Below are 11,857 nucleotides of genomic sequence, written 5' to 3'. Positions count from 1 at the left end.
ATGTTTACAATTTGCTCGGACGTGAATTAATTAGATTTGTTCATCGACTTGAGGTATTTTTATAATTATAGTTATTTTAGAAATTTGAATAGTATTTAGATATAATTATATTTATTTGAATGTTAATGTTTATTATTCTAATTTAGTTGGAATTAAGTATAGTTATTTAATTGATGAAGAGATATGAAATAAGTTTTATTTATACTAGATAAAAATTATTGCAATTAAGTAAGATTTATTTATATTTTAATATGTTAAAATTTGTGGGTTCAAGGAAAATGCAGAAAGTACGAAGTTGGATGTATAATTAAAAGAATTTACCTGAACGTAGAGGTTTAACCGATCAATTTATTGTGGAATTAGAATAATTTTTGGAGTTTGCTTCAAGTAATGTTGATTTTATGGATGAAGATAAGATAAGATGTCCGTGCAAAAAGTGTCACAATAGTGAATTTTTATAATGTGATAAAGTACGAGGACATTTTTGTAAATTTGATTTCACTCCCAATTACTATAATTGGACTTCTCATGGTGAACCGTTCATATTTGATGAGGATAATGGACAAAACATACAATACTCAGCCATGATGGATCAAAGTTATTATGATCAATTTAATTCATATCAGAGGATGGTAACTGATGTAGTGGGTCAGAATTTCTTTGTTGAACCGAGTGGTCTAAGTTCTAGTTTTCCTCCAATGGTTGAACATATGTTTACTCCTTATGCATCACCGTTGGAGGAAACACAAGTACTAAGAGTTGGTGAAAATTTGAATAATGAATCATATTTCAAATTTCAAAAATTATTGAATACTGCAAATGAACAATTGTGGGCTGGTTGTGACAATCATAGTAAATTATCTATTACAGTAAGATTGTTGAATGTCAAAGTAGAACATAATGTGTCTGAAGATATTTTAATGATTTTGTTCAAGTTATTGGAGAGGTATTGTCACGTGATCACATAATGCCTAATGATTATTATAATATAAAAAACTCATCAAAAACTTAGGTATTCCAATGGAAAGATTTGATGTTTGCAGAGATGGTTGTATGTTATATTGGGATGATGATGAAAATGCAGAAGTTTATAAATTCTGTAATCAAGTTAGATACAAGCTTACTAGAAGGAGTCAACAACGACGTAAAACATACACTCAGTTGTTTTATTTGCCTTTAACTCTTAGGCTACAAAGACTTTATGCATCAAAAGTCACTGCTTAACACATGACTTGATATGCAACTCATCAAACAGAAGAGAGATTAATGTGTCATCCATCAGATGGACAACAGTGAAAAAATTTTGATAGAACATATTGTTGGCGTTCTAGATCTTCGTCCCATGATCCGGATTCTATCCGCTCCGAGAAGCATAGAACCCCACAGGACAAAAATTTTATCCCGCCCGGATCAATCGACAAATTCTTCAAAGAAGACTAAGTCGATCGATCCACAGGATCGCCTAAATTACTACGATTTTAATTATTTAGTTCTAAGTATAAATAAAACTGCGGAAAATAAATTTATACCAGAACCCAGTTTGAACCTCGGAATCTTCTGCTGTATTCCTTATCTCTTTCTCGGACGTTGTGTGGGCAACGATCTTCCGAGAACTAAGGACTGCAACCTCTGCCGGATGAAGTCTTGGATCGCCTTTCTTCTTTCTTGAAGTAGTTTTGTTCTTCCTTGCCTTCCACCTTGGATCCGACCACCACCACAAAGAGGATGTTCGGCCACCAAAAGAGAGAAAGAGAAGAACACAAAAGAAAGAGGAAGAAGAAGACAAGAAGTGGCCGGCCAAGAGGGAGAAAACTAGAGCAATTGCGAAATCGGAGAGATTTCGTATGCTATTCTTGTTGTTGTGTGTCTCTTGGCCGCCCCCTCCCCTTCTCTTTTATAGCCTCCCATGCCCCCAATCAAGCCAATCCCGCCCCCTCCCTTCAAGGGATTGATTTGGATAATTTCCATAAATAACTTCCAAATCTGGAAAAGAATAGGCGTTGATTATTTCTTCCTTTGATTGCTTGGCGACCCCCTTCAGTTTTTATTTTAAAAAAACATTTCCTTATCTTAGGAATAGTGGCCGGCCATATCAAGAGGGGTTTGGTTCAATTGGTGAACCAACTTTGTATTAAAGAGAAATAAAACCAAACCAAAGAGATCTCATCCATTGGATGCAACTTAACTTCATCTAATGGTTCTAATATAATCTACTTTAATACAACTTAATTGCTCCGATCCAACGGACACAATTAATCACTTGGGCGTGGGCTATAGAGGGGATGGGTTCGGTTCACCTTGTGAACCGGTTCTTGCTTCCAAAGAGAATTAAAACCGAACCAAAGAGATCTCGTCCATCGGACGCAACTAGATCTCATCCAACGGTTCTAATTTAATCTATTTTGATCCTCTTTATTATTTCGATCCATTGGATGCAACTTGATCTAATCCCAAGGATACAAGTTGATCTCATCCACTAACTCATCCTACGGTTGAGAACCAATCTCATCCATCGGTTAAATCTTATCCGACGGCTGAGAACTAATCTCATCCGTTTGATTGCATCTTTTAGAGATTTCTTTAGGCTACAGCAGGGACCTCGAGGAGGTATTGGATCTGGCCTTCTGATGGGTTTCGGATCCCGTATTCAACCTCGAATACACACCTACATCCATCAACAATGATCCATTCCACTAGAGGATCATTATTGCACTACCAATCCAATCCCCAAATTATATTATGGGTTCCTTCTTATTATTTTATGCATTGCTCCCCGTGTTTAAGATATTGTATGTCCGTCAATTATCTGAGTTCACTGACAACTCAATAATCAACATCTGAGACCTTGAATAGTACCACTCATCCTTATTGTCAGTCGGACTAAGTCCACTTGCAAGATTTGACATGATAATCCTTATGAGCTCTTCAAGGGGACATCATCAGCCCTACTGGGACACGAATTCCTTCTATAATTAACGGCACACCATATAAATAGTACCTGTTGGTGCAATCTTTGCCCCAAGTACATTGAGTTTCAATGTTTGGCTAAACCATGTTTAAAGTTAGGTAATACTTGTGATCTAACATGTGTGATGCAAGTTTGCAGGAAAGTTCAAGCATGGTCTTGGCAAAGGAAAGTCCAAGCGTGGTCTTGGCAAAGGAAAGTCCAAGCGTGGTCTTGGCAAAGGAAAAGTCCAAGCGTGGTCTTGGCAAAGGAAAAGTCCAAGTGGGAAGTCTTGGTAAGGAAAAGTCCAAGTGGGTAGTCTTGGCAAAGAAAAGTCCAAGTGGGTAGTCTTGGCAAGAACTTGACATGACGAAGCTGATGGAAGCATCTCAGGCTAGTGCAAGGATGATGGAGCATCCAGGGAAGGCATGAGGCTATGGGAGATGTTTGAAGGCCGAGGTCTAGGTCAAGAGAAGTTGAAATGAGATTTTTCAGCTTCACCAGTCGACTGGCCCTGCCAGCAGTCGACTGCTCATAAATCAGACGCACACAGAAAAATCAGTCGAGCCAGAGGAAGACAGGAGTCGACTGGGCAGTCGACTGGTGTATGGTGAGTCGACTGATGCCAGTCGACTGGTCTTGGAACAGTCGACTGCTATTTGAACGTTGGCGAAGATTGGCAAGCATTTAATGCGCTTTAATGCGAATGATTTTATTGCCGATTGAAGCCATCAGTCGACTGGCCCTGCCAGCAGTCGACTGATGCCGAAGAATTATAAAAGAAGCCTGCTCGAGATCAACTCAAGAATTCTACTATTCTTTTATTCTTTCTCGCTTCTTTTGAGAACGTGTTGTTCTTTGATCTTGTGCTTTCTTCCTCTCCTCCTAAACACTATTTCATATCATTCTTGAGGAGATTGAAAGAGTTGTAAAGGTTTCTCCGCCTTCGAGGTTTTCGAGAAGGAGAAGATTCATAGTGCATCGGGTGTGTGCATGCGTGTGGATCCTTGGATTAGTCACCTCTGCGGAGGTGGATACCAAGTAAACAAACCGGGTTAGCGTTGATCTTTCTTTTCTCTTTTATATTTTGCTTCTACTAACACTCTTGCAGAGAAACAATCAAGAAGAATCGAAAAACGCTATTCACCCCCCTCTAGCGAACCAAGCGATCCTAACAGTAACATCACCCAACTTACCGAGAATATTTGATCTGACGAAAAGATCTCACCCTTTGGTAAATCAAAGTGATGTTTACTAAATATATGCGTCCGTTTATTATATCGGGATTAAGAGTGCATAAGTATAATAACAGAGGTCTTGTTCAATTTATGAGTCAGCGTAAATTGAACAACCTCAATGGTCCTACTCAATACACACAAAGTGTACTAGTGTAATTCTACAGTCAAGATAGACAGTTACTGAATTACACTACAACCGTTCCCGATGGTTTGTCCAAAGCCATCTTGGTTGTGAGCCTTAATTTATAATTTACAAGGAGCTGATAATCATGATCTTCTGTGTCTCACAGACACCATGTTATCTACAATGTAAATTAAGGGGACATATTACAAGTCTAATCTATTGCAACCATTTTTTCAGTATACTCCAACACATATCCTGAATTTACGAGGGAAACTCAAAACATTCGGTTAGGTCTCTGTGCTGATGGATTTGCTCCATTTGGTAAATCAAGAAGAACTTATTCTTGTTGGCCAATTATTATAACTCCGTATAATCTTCCACCTGAATGTGCATGAAAACACCTCATATGTTTCTATCATTGATTGTGTCAGGTCCACAAAATCCAAAGAAGTTAATAGATGTTTATATGCAACCATTGATTGCAGAATTGAAACATCTATGGTATGAAGGTTTTCCTACATATGATGTGCATACTAATAAGACTTTTATAATGAAAGCTGCACTTCTATGGACCATAAATGACTTTCCTGCTTATGGTATGCTATCAGGATGGAGTACTGCTGGGATTTTAGGATGTCCAATATGTATGGAGAGATCAAAATCAATCAGATTGAAACATGGAAAGAAACCGAGTTATTTTGATTGTCATAGACAATTTTTACCGCATAATCATACTTTCAGAAGAAATAAAGATGAATTCACAAAGGGAAGAACTGAAAGAACACCCCCGCCACTCAGATTGACAGGTGAACAAATCTGGTTTAGAGTGAATCAGTTTTCATCTGTTATTGAAGATCCACATGGTACACCTTATGAATATGGAAGTACACATAAATGGACTAAACGGAGTATATTTTGGGAGTTACCATATTGGTTCACTCATTTGATTCATCATAATCTTGATGTAATGCATATCGAGAAGAATGTTTTCGATAATCTGATTAATACAGTCATGGATATCCCTGGAAAAACAAAAGACAATTTGAATGCAAGAAAAGATATGCGACTCATTTGTAAAAGACCTACTCTTGATGTTGATGAAAGTAGTAGGGGACCAAAGCCAAAGGCAGTTTATACATTGAATAGAGATCAGAAACGCGTTCTTTGTGAATGGTTGAAATCTTTGAAATTTCCAGATGGTTATGTCTCTAATCTTGGAAGATGTGTTGATTTAAAGGAATGCAAATTAGTTGGTTTAAAAAGTCATGATTGTCATATATTTATGGAAAGACTCATTCCTATTGCTCTTAAGGAGTTGTTACCAAATTTTGTATGGGGTGTCATTACGGAGTTAAGTATTTTCCTTCATGATATTTGCTCCACAGTTTTGAAATACTCTCACATGGAGAAGCTAGAGCGAGAGATTCCTATAATTTTGTGCAATTTAGAAAGGATCTTTCCACCTTCATTTTTTGATTCGATGGAACATCTTTTGGTTCACTTGCCTTATGAAACCAAAGTTGGAGGTCCTGTTCATTTTCGATGGATGTATCCTTTTGAAAGGTAAAATTATTTTACTTATATAATTTGTTAATTTATATGTATTAATGTCTAATACACTTTGTTTTTTTACAATCAGATTTCTATACCATCTGAAGAAGAAAATAAAAAATAAGGCTCATGTTGAAGCCTCCATTGTTAATGCATATATTGTGGAGGAAGTAACAACATTTGCATCATATTATTTTGAACCTAATGTCCGAAGCAAAAGACAAAGAGCGGGAAGAAATGATGAGGAGAATATTCGTCCAATCAATCCCAATTTGAGAACTCGTGTGAAGAAGGAGCGTCCTTGCCGCCATCATCGTTGCTCTCGGCCAAACCCTAAACCTGCTGTGTCTGCGGCAGCCAAGATCGTTCAAATTGACCCCGAAGGCAAACGAGGTAAATTCGATTTCTTTAGCTAGGATTTCACCTTCGTTCTTTCCCTCTCCTCCATTTCCTTTCGTTGGCATTGAAATTTGATGGAGGCGTGCTACATGAGGTAATTAAGGTTAGTTAATTAATTAAGACTTGTTTGATTTACACAATGATATTTGATTAATTAAGATAATTAATCTAGTTTAATTAGATTATTAATCAATTTAATTACATATTAATCAGTTTAATAATTAGTTAATTAGTTAATAATTAGTAATTAATTGTTTTAATTAGTTTATTGATTAATTAGTTTAATAACTAATTTATTTAATTGTTAAGTTAGATAATTAATTAGCCGTTAATTAATTAAGTTTAATTAATTTAATATTAGGGTTAATTTGATTGAGTTGTGTTAATTTGATTTAATTAGGTTAAGTAGGTTGAGTTGCATTAATTGGACTTGGATAGATTAAGTTCGGTTAAGATGTAAAATTCGGTTGGGGGTTTACTTTGGCGTATAAATTAATATAATATTATATTAAGAGGGTGTTGCAATTTGTGTAAATTACAGGACCTTGATTTATAGATCCTACTATACGAAGATGTTCTGATTTTGACGTACGTCACATCAGATGGGTACTCCTGTGCTTAGTTAATACAGATCTTCTTTTCGTAGTGCATAATTATCCTGTTGCTATCTTCATTATGTTCGTTGCTTGATTCAGGCTTGATACTTACCGTTGACCTGGATATGATATGTTTATCTTCAAAACAGTCTCCTTAATTGTTGTTATCTATGTTGACTTATCATGATTAATATTGAATATATGTTGGTAGATGTAGTAATTATCTGTTGAACTGAACATGCATTATAATATGTTGTTGTTGTTGGCTCTCACTAGACCATTGATGATAGTGGTACAGTGAGAGCATTATAACACTGTGTGGGTGCGACCAGGTTTAGTTAGATAGCTCTCTTGGGATACTGCCCCTCCTCCTCACGTGTAGTTGGTCTGTTGCAGGAGCGGGTGATTTCTGTCGTGCGCCCCAGTTCATTGTGTGAGTGTTTGGAGGTGTTGAGTGCAGACAATGATATTTTCCCCGCTCCCCACTCACGTGTAGTGGTCTGTTGTTGGAGTGTGTGCAGTTATCTTATCGTGCACCCCAGTTTATTGTGCGGGTGTCTGGGGTGGCGAGCCGATAGTGACCATGCATATTATCGTATGTTGCATGTGCGCATGTAGTTGTTGGTAGTTACTACATTTATGGTTGTTGCACTTGGTTGTTGCACTTGTTTGATAAATGGTTGTTGCATGGTGTGACATTACATGTATTATTTACATTTGCATAATTTCTGTTATCTATTAGTTGTTCGTTGTATATTGACCTTTTTCATTAAGTATCATGTTGCACCTGAGGTTCTATATCCTTCAGGGTCCGTCCGCTCCTGAGCTCGATAGCCTTGCAGTGCTCCATTGGGTTGAAGTCTGGCTTTCCAGGAAGTGTACCCACTGTTCTGGAGGAGAGGGAAGAGCTTATTTGTGCAATTTGAGTTTCCTGCATCTTCATCCTCTTGTCGTGGTCATCTAGTTTCTCATTGATTTTTACCACGTCGCTTTCTAACTTCTCCAGAATTTTCAATATCCTCTGGGTATCTGAGACCTCTCCACTAGCTTTAGGAGGCGTTGAACTTTGATTGGAAGGCCCTCCTTGGTTGAAATTGCTGTTATTGTTGCGGTAGGAAAAGTTTGGGTGATTCCTCCAACCCGGATTATAAGTATTGGAGTACGGGTTGTTTCTTTGGTTAAATGCGCCAACTGCGTCGCACTGTTCATATTGGACAATCTGACTTTGGCACATTAATAAATATTTTATTAATTAATAATAATAATAAATAATTTTTATTTAAATTAATAATAATAATTATTAATAATTTTATTATTTTAATTATTTTATTAATTATAATTATTAATACTTATTTTAATAATTAATAATTATTATTTTATTATTAATAATTATTATTAATAATTTTATTATTTTATTAATTATAATTATTAATACTTATTTTAATAATTAATAATTATTATTTTATTAATACTTTTATTAATTATTTTTATTATTTTTATTAATTATTAATTAAAATTATAAAATAAAAATTATTAAAATAATTAATAAATATTTTATTAATTAATAATAATAATAAATAATTTTTTTAAAATTATTAATAATTATTATTAATAATTTTATTATTTTAATTATTTTATTAATTATAATTATTAATACTTATTTTTATAATTAATAATTATTATTTTATTAATACTTTTATTAATTATTTTAATTAAGTTTATTAATAATTAATTATTAATTATAATTAATAAATTATTGATTTTATAAAATTATAAATTTTATTAATAAAGTGGAAGGGTATATTTGGTACGATAAAAATAGAATCTGTAATGTAATCGGATTACATACTATTTCCTTTGTAATCTAGATTACATATCTTGGCTCCTCTTTTGTAATCCAATTACATTACATTACAAGCCTGATTACGTTACCAAACAAAGTAAATCATCTTGTAATGTAATCCTGATTACATTACAAGCCTGATTACCCCTTACCAAACATGCCCTTAGTGGAGTTTCTTGGGCTCAACGGGCTGAGTGAGCTCAACTTAACTCGAACTCACCTTTGATCGAACTTGATTCCAAATGAAACAAGTTTGACTTTGACTTACAACTCAACATAACTCTTGACTCCACTAGCACATGGGGAGACCGATAATATCCGCTATATCAAATGTATTTAGCAAATTAGTGTATATATATTATAATACATTATGATCCTATAAATAATATATCGTGTATAATTAGTTACACTAACGAATTATTTTTAATTTTTTATATCATCATTAGAACTTTTCATCTAATTTTCTCATAAAATTTCTATCAAAGTGAGGCCTCAGACCTTTCCCTCCCATCCCTATGTTAGTAGTAACCCTAGAGTCAATTATGTGTATTAATTGACTAGGAATTTTTATAGAAGTCAATCTATCTGTTATAGAAATTTTTATAGGAATTTTTTATATCTGTTATAGGAATTTTTATAGGAATTTTTATAGAGTCAACTATGATTGCCTCAAGTATATATGTTATAGAAGTCAATCTATCTGTTTCTTCGTCATGAGTATTAGATACCGGTTGCGCATCTCATATTTGTATCAATGTGTAGGGCCTACGAAGAACTAGAACGTTGACCAAGGGAGAAGTAGACTTACGAGTAGGCAATGGCGCAAAAGTTGCTGCTATAGTTGTAGGACATATTCTCTATCTGTGCCCACAGGACTTATCTTAGAACTAGAGGAGTGCTACTATGTACCTGCATTAATTAAGAACATAAGTTATGTATCTTGTTAGGACAAGAAAGGTTTTTTATTTATCATAAAAGATTAATATTATTTTATAATGTTAAATGATATGTTCTATTGTAATGCACTACTGATGAATGATCTCTATGTTCTAGACTTAAAAAATTCAATCTATAACATAAATACCAAACGGTTCAAACTGAATGATTTGAATCAAACATATCTCTGGCATTGTCGTTTGTGTCACATAAATGAGAATCACATATCCAGCTTCATAAGGATGGATTACTGGACTCATTTGATTTTGAACGATATGAGGCATGCGAATCTTGTCTTCTAGGCAAGATGACCAAGACTCCATTTAGTGGACATGGCAAAAGAGCAACGGACTTATTAGGATTCATACATATTGATGTATGTGACCCTTTCAATGTCACTGCTAGAAGAGGTTATTAGTACTTCTTAACATTTACTGATGATATCAGTAGATATGGCTATGTGTATCTTATGAAACACAAGTCAAAATCCTTTGAAAAGTTCAAAGAATTTAAGAATGAAGTACAAAATTAACTTGACAAGAGTATTAAAATATTTCGATCAGATCGAAGTGGTGAATACCTTAGTCAAGAGTTTCGTGACCATCTAGCTGAGTGTGGGATCATATCCCAACTCACTCCACCTGGAACACCACAATGAAATGGTGTATCTGAATGGAGAAATTATACTTTATTAGTTATGGTACGATCGATGATCAGTCAGACTGATCTACCTACTTCCTTTTGGAGTTTCACTCTAAAGACGGCTCTCTTCACACTTAACCGTGTTTCATCTAAAACCGTCATAAAGACACCAAAATGTCTTTTATTAAGATTTGGGGTTGTGAGGCCTACGTTCGACGTTAAGTCTCAGACAAGCTAGGCCCTAAATCAATTAAGTGCTATTTTGTAGGATATCCCAAGGAAACGAAGGGATATTACTTTTATATTCCCATACAAGGCAAAGTATTTGTTACTAGAATTAACATCTTTTTAGAAAGAGAGTTTATTTCTAGAAGAACCAGTGGGAGTAAAATCAATCTTGAAGAAGTTCAAGATATAGAACATAGCACTGAGGTCTCGATGGAAATTGAACAGACACCACAAAGTGTTATGGATCATGAGTTTGTTGCACAAGAAGTTGTGGAGCAATAACCTGTTCGAGTAAATCAACTTCTTCGCAAATCTGATAGGATACGTCATCAGCCTGAGAGATACTCATTTCTCTTGTCTGACCACGATGATATTATGCTTGTTGAGTTGAACGAGCCTACCTCCTATCAGGAAGCTGTGGTGAGCCCATATTCTGAGAAATGGCTAGAGTTCATGAGGTCCGGAATAGAATCCATATACACTAACCAAGTATGGACTTTGGTTGATCCACCTGAGGGGATCAAACCCATTGGGTGTAAGTGGATCTTTAAGAGAAAGACTGACATGGATGGTCTTGTACATACCTATAAAGGGTGATTGGTAGCTAAAGATTTTAAGCAAATTCATGGTATTGACTATGATGAAACCTTTTCACCAGTTACGATGCTTAAGTCTATTCAGATTATGCTTGCTATTGCAGCTTACCATGATTATGAGATCTGGCAGATGGATGTCAAAATTGCATTTCTGAATGGAAACCTACTCGATGATGTATACATGACACAACCTGAGGGTTTTGTAGATCCAAATCATGCTGGAAAGATATGCAAGCTGCAAAGGTCCATCTATGGATTAAAGTAAGCTTCTCGAAGTTGGAATCTTCGATTCGATGATGCAATAAAAAAGTTTGGTTTCATCAAGAATGAAGATGAACTCTGTGTCTTCAAGAGAGTTAGTGGGAGCACAGTTATCTTTCTATTCTTGTATGTGGATGACATACTCCTCATTGGAAATGATATCCCTTCATTACAGTCTATGAAGTCATTGCTAGGGAATTGTTTCTCAATGAAAGACTTAGGTGAAGCAGTCTATATTCTAGGCATCAAGATCTATAGAGATAGATCTAAGAGATTACATGGCCTAAGTCAAAATACATACATTGACAAGGTATTACATCGTTTTACCTTGCAGAATTCTAAGAAAGGATTTCTACCGACGTCACATGGTGTGAGTCTTTTGAAGACTCAATGTCGACGTCCCTCTTCTAAGGAGGAGAGAGACCGCATGAATCATATCCCTTATGCATCTGCTATAGGGTCTATCATGTACGCTATGCTTTGTACTCGTCCTGATATC

General features: G+C 35.2%; 1 pseudogene; it reads left to right on the top strand.

The window, feature by feature from the left end:
* Positions 1 to 278: 278 nt before the first annotated feature.
* LOC141832972 (uncharacterized) lies at positions 279 to 5,697 on the top strand (annotated as a pseudogene).
* The last annotated feature ends 6,160 nt before the right edge of the window (positions 5,698 to 11,857 follow it).

Source organism: Curcuma longa, chromosome 8, assembly GCF_044706935.1.
Source record: "Curcuma longa cultivar G26 ecotype Majalengka, Jawa Barat chromosome 8, ITB_CL_G26_1.1, whole genome shotgun sequence".
Classification (NCBI taxonomy): domain Eukaryota; kingdom Viridiplantae; phylum Streptophyta; class Magnoliopsida; order Zingiberales; family Zingiberaceae; genus Curcuma; species Curcuma longa.
Note: the sequence above shows the minus strand (reverse complement) of the source record. Positions and strands in the feature narration are given on the sequence as shown.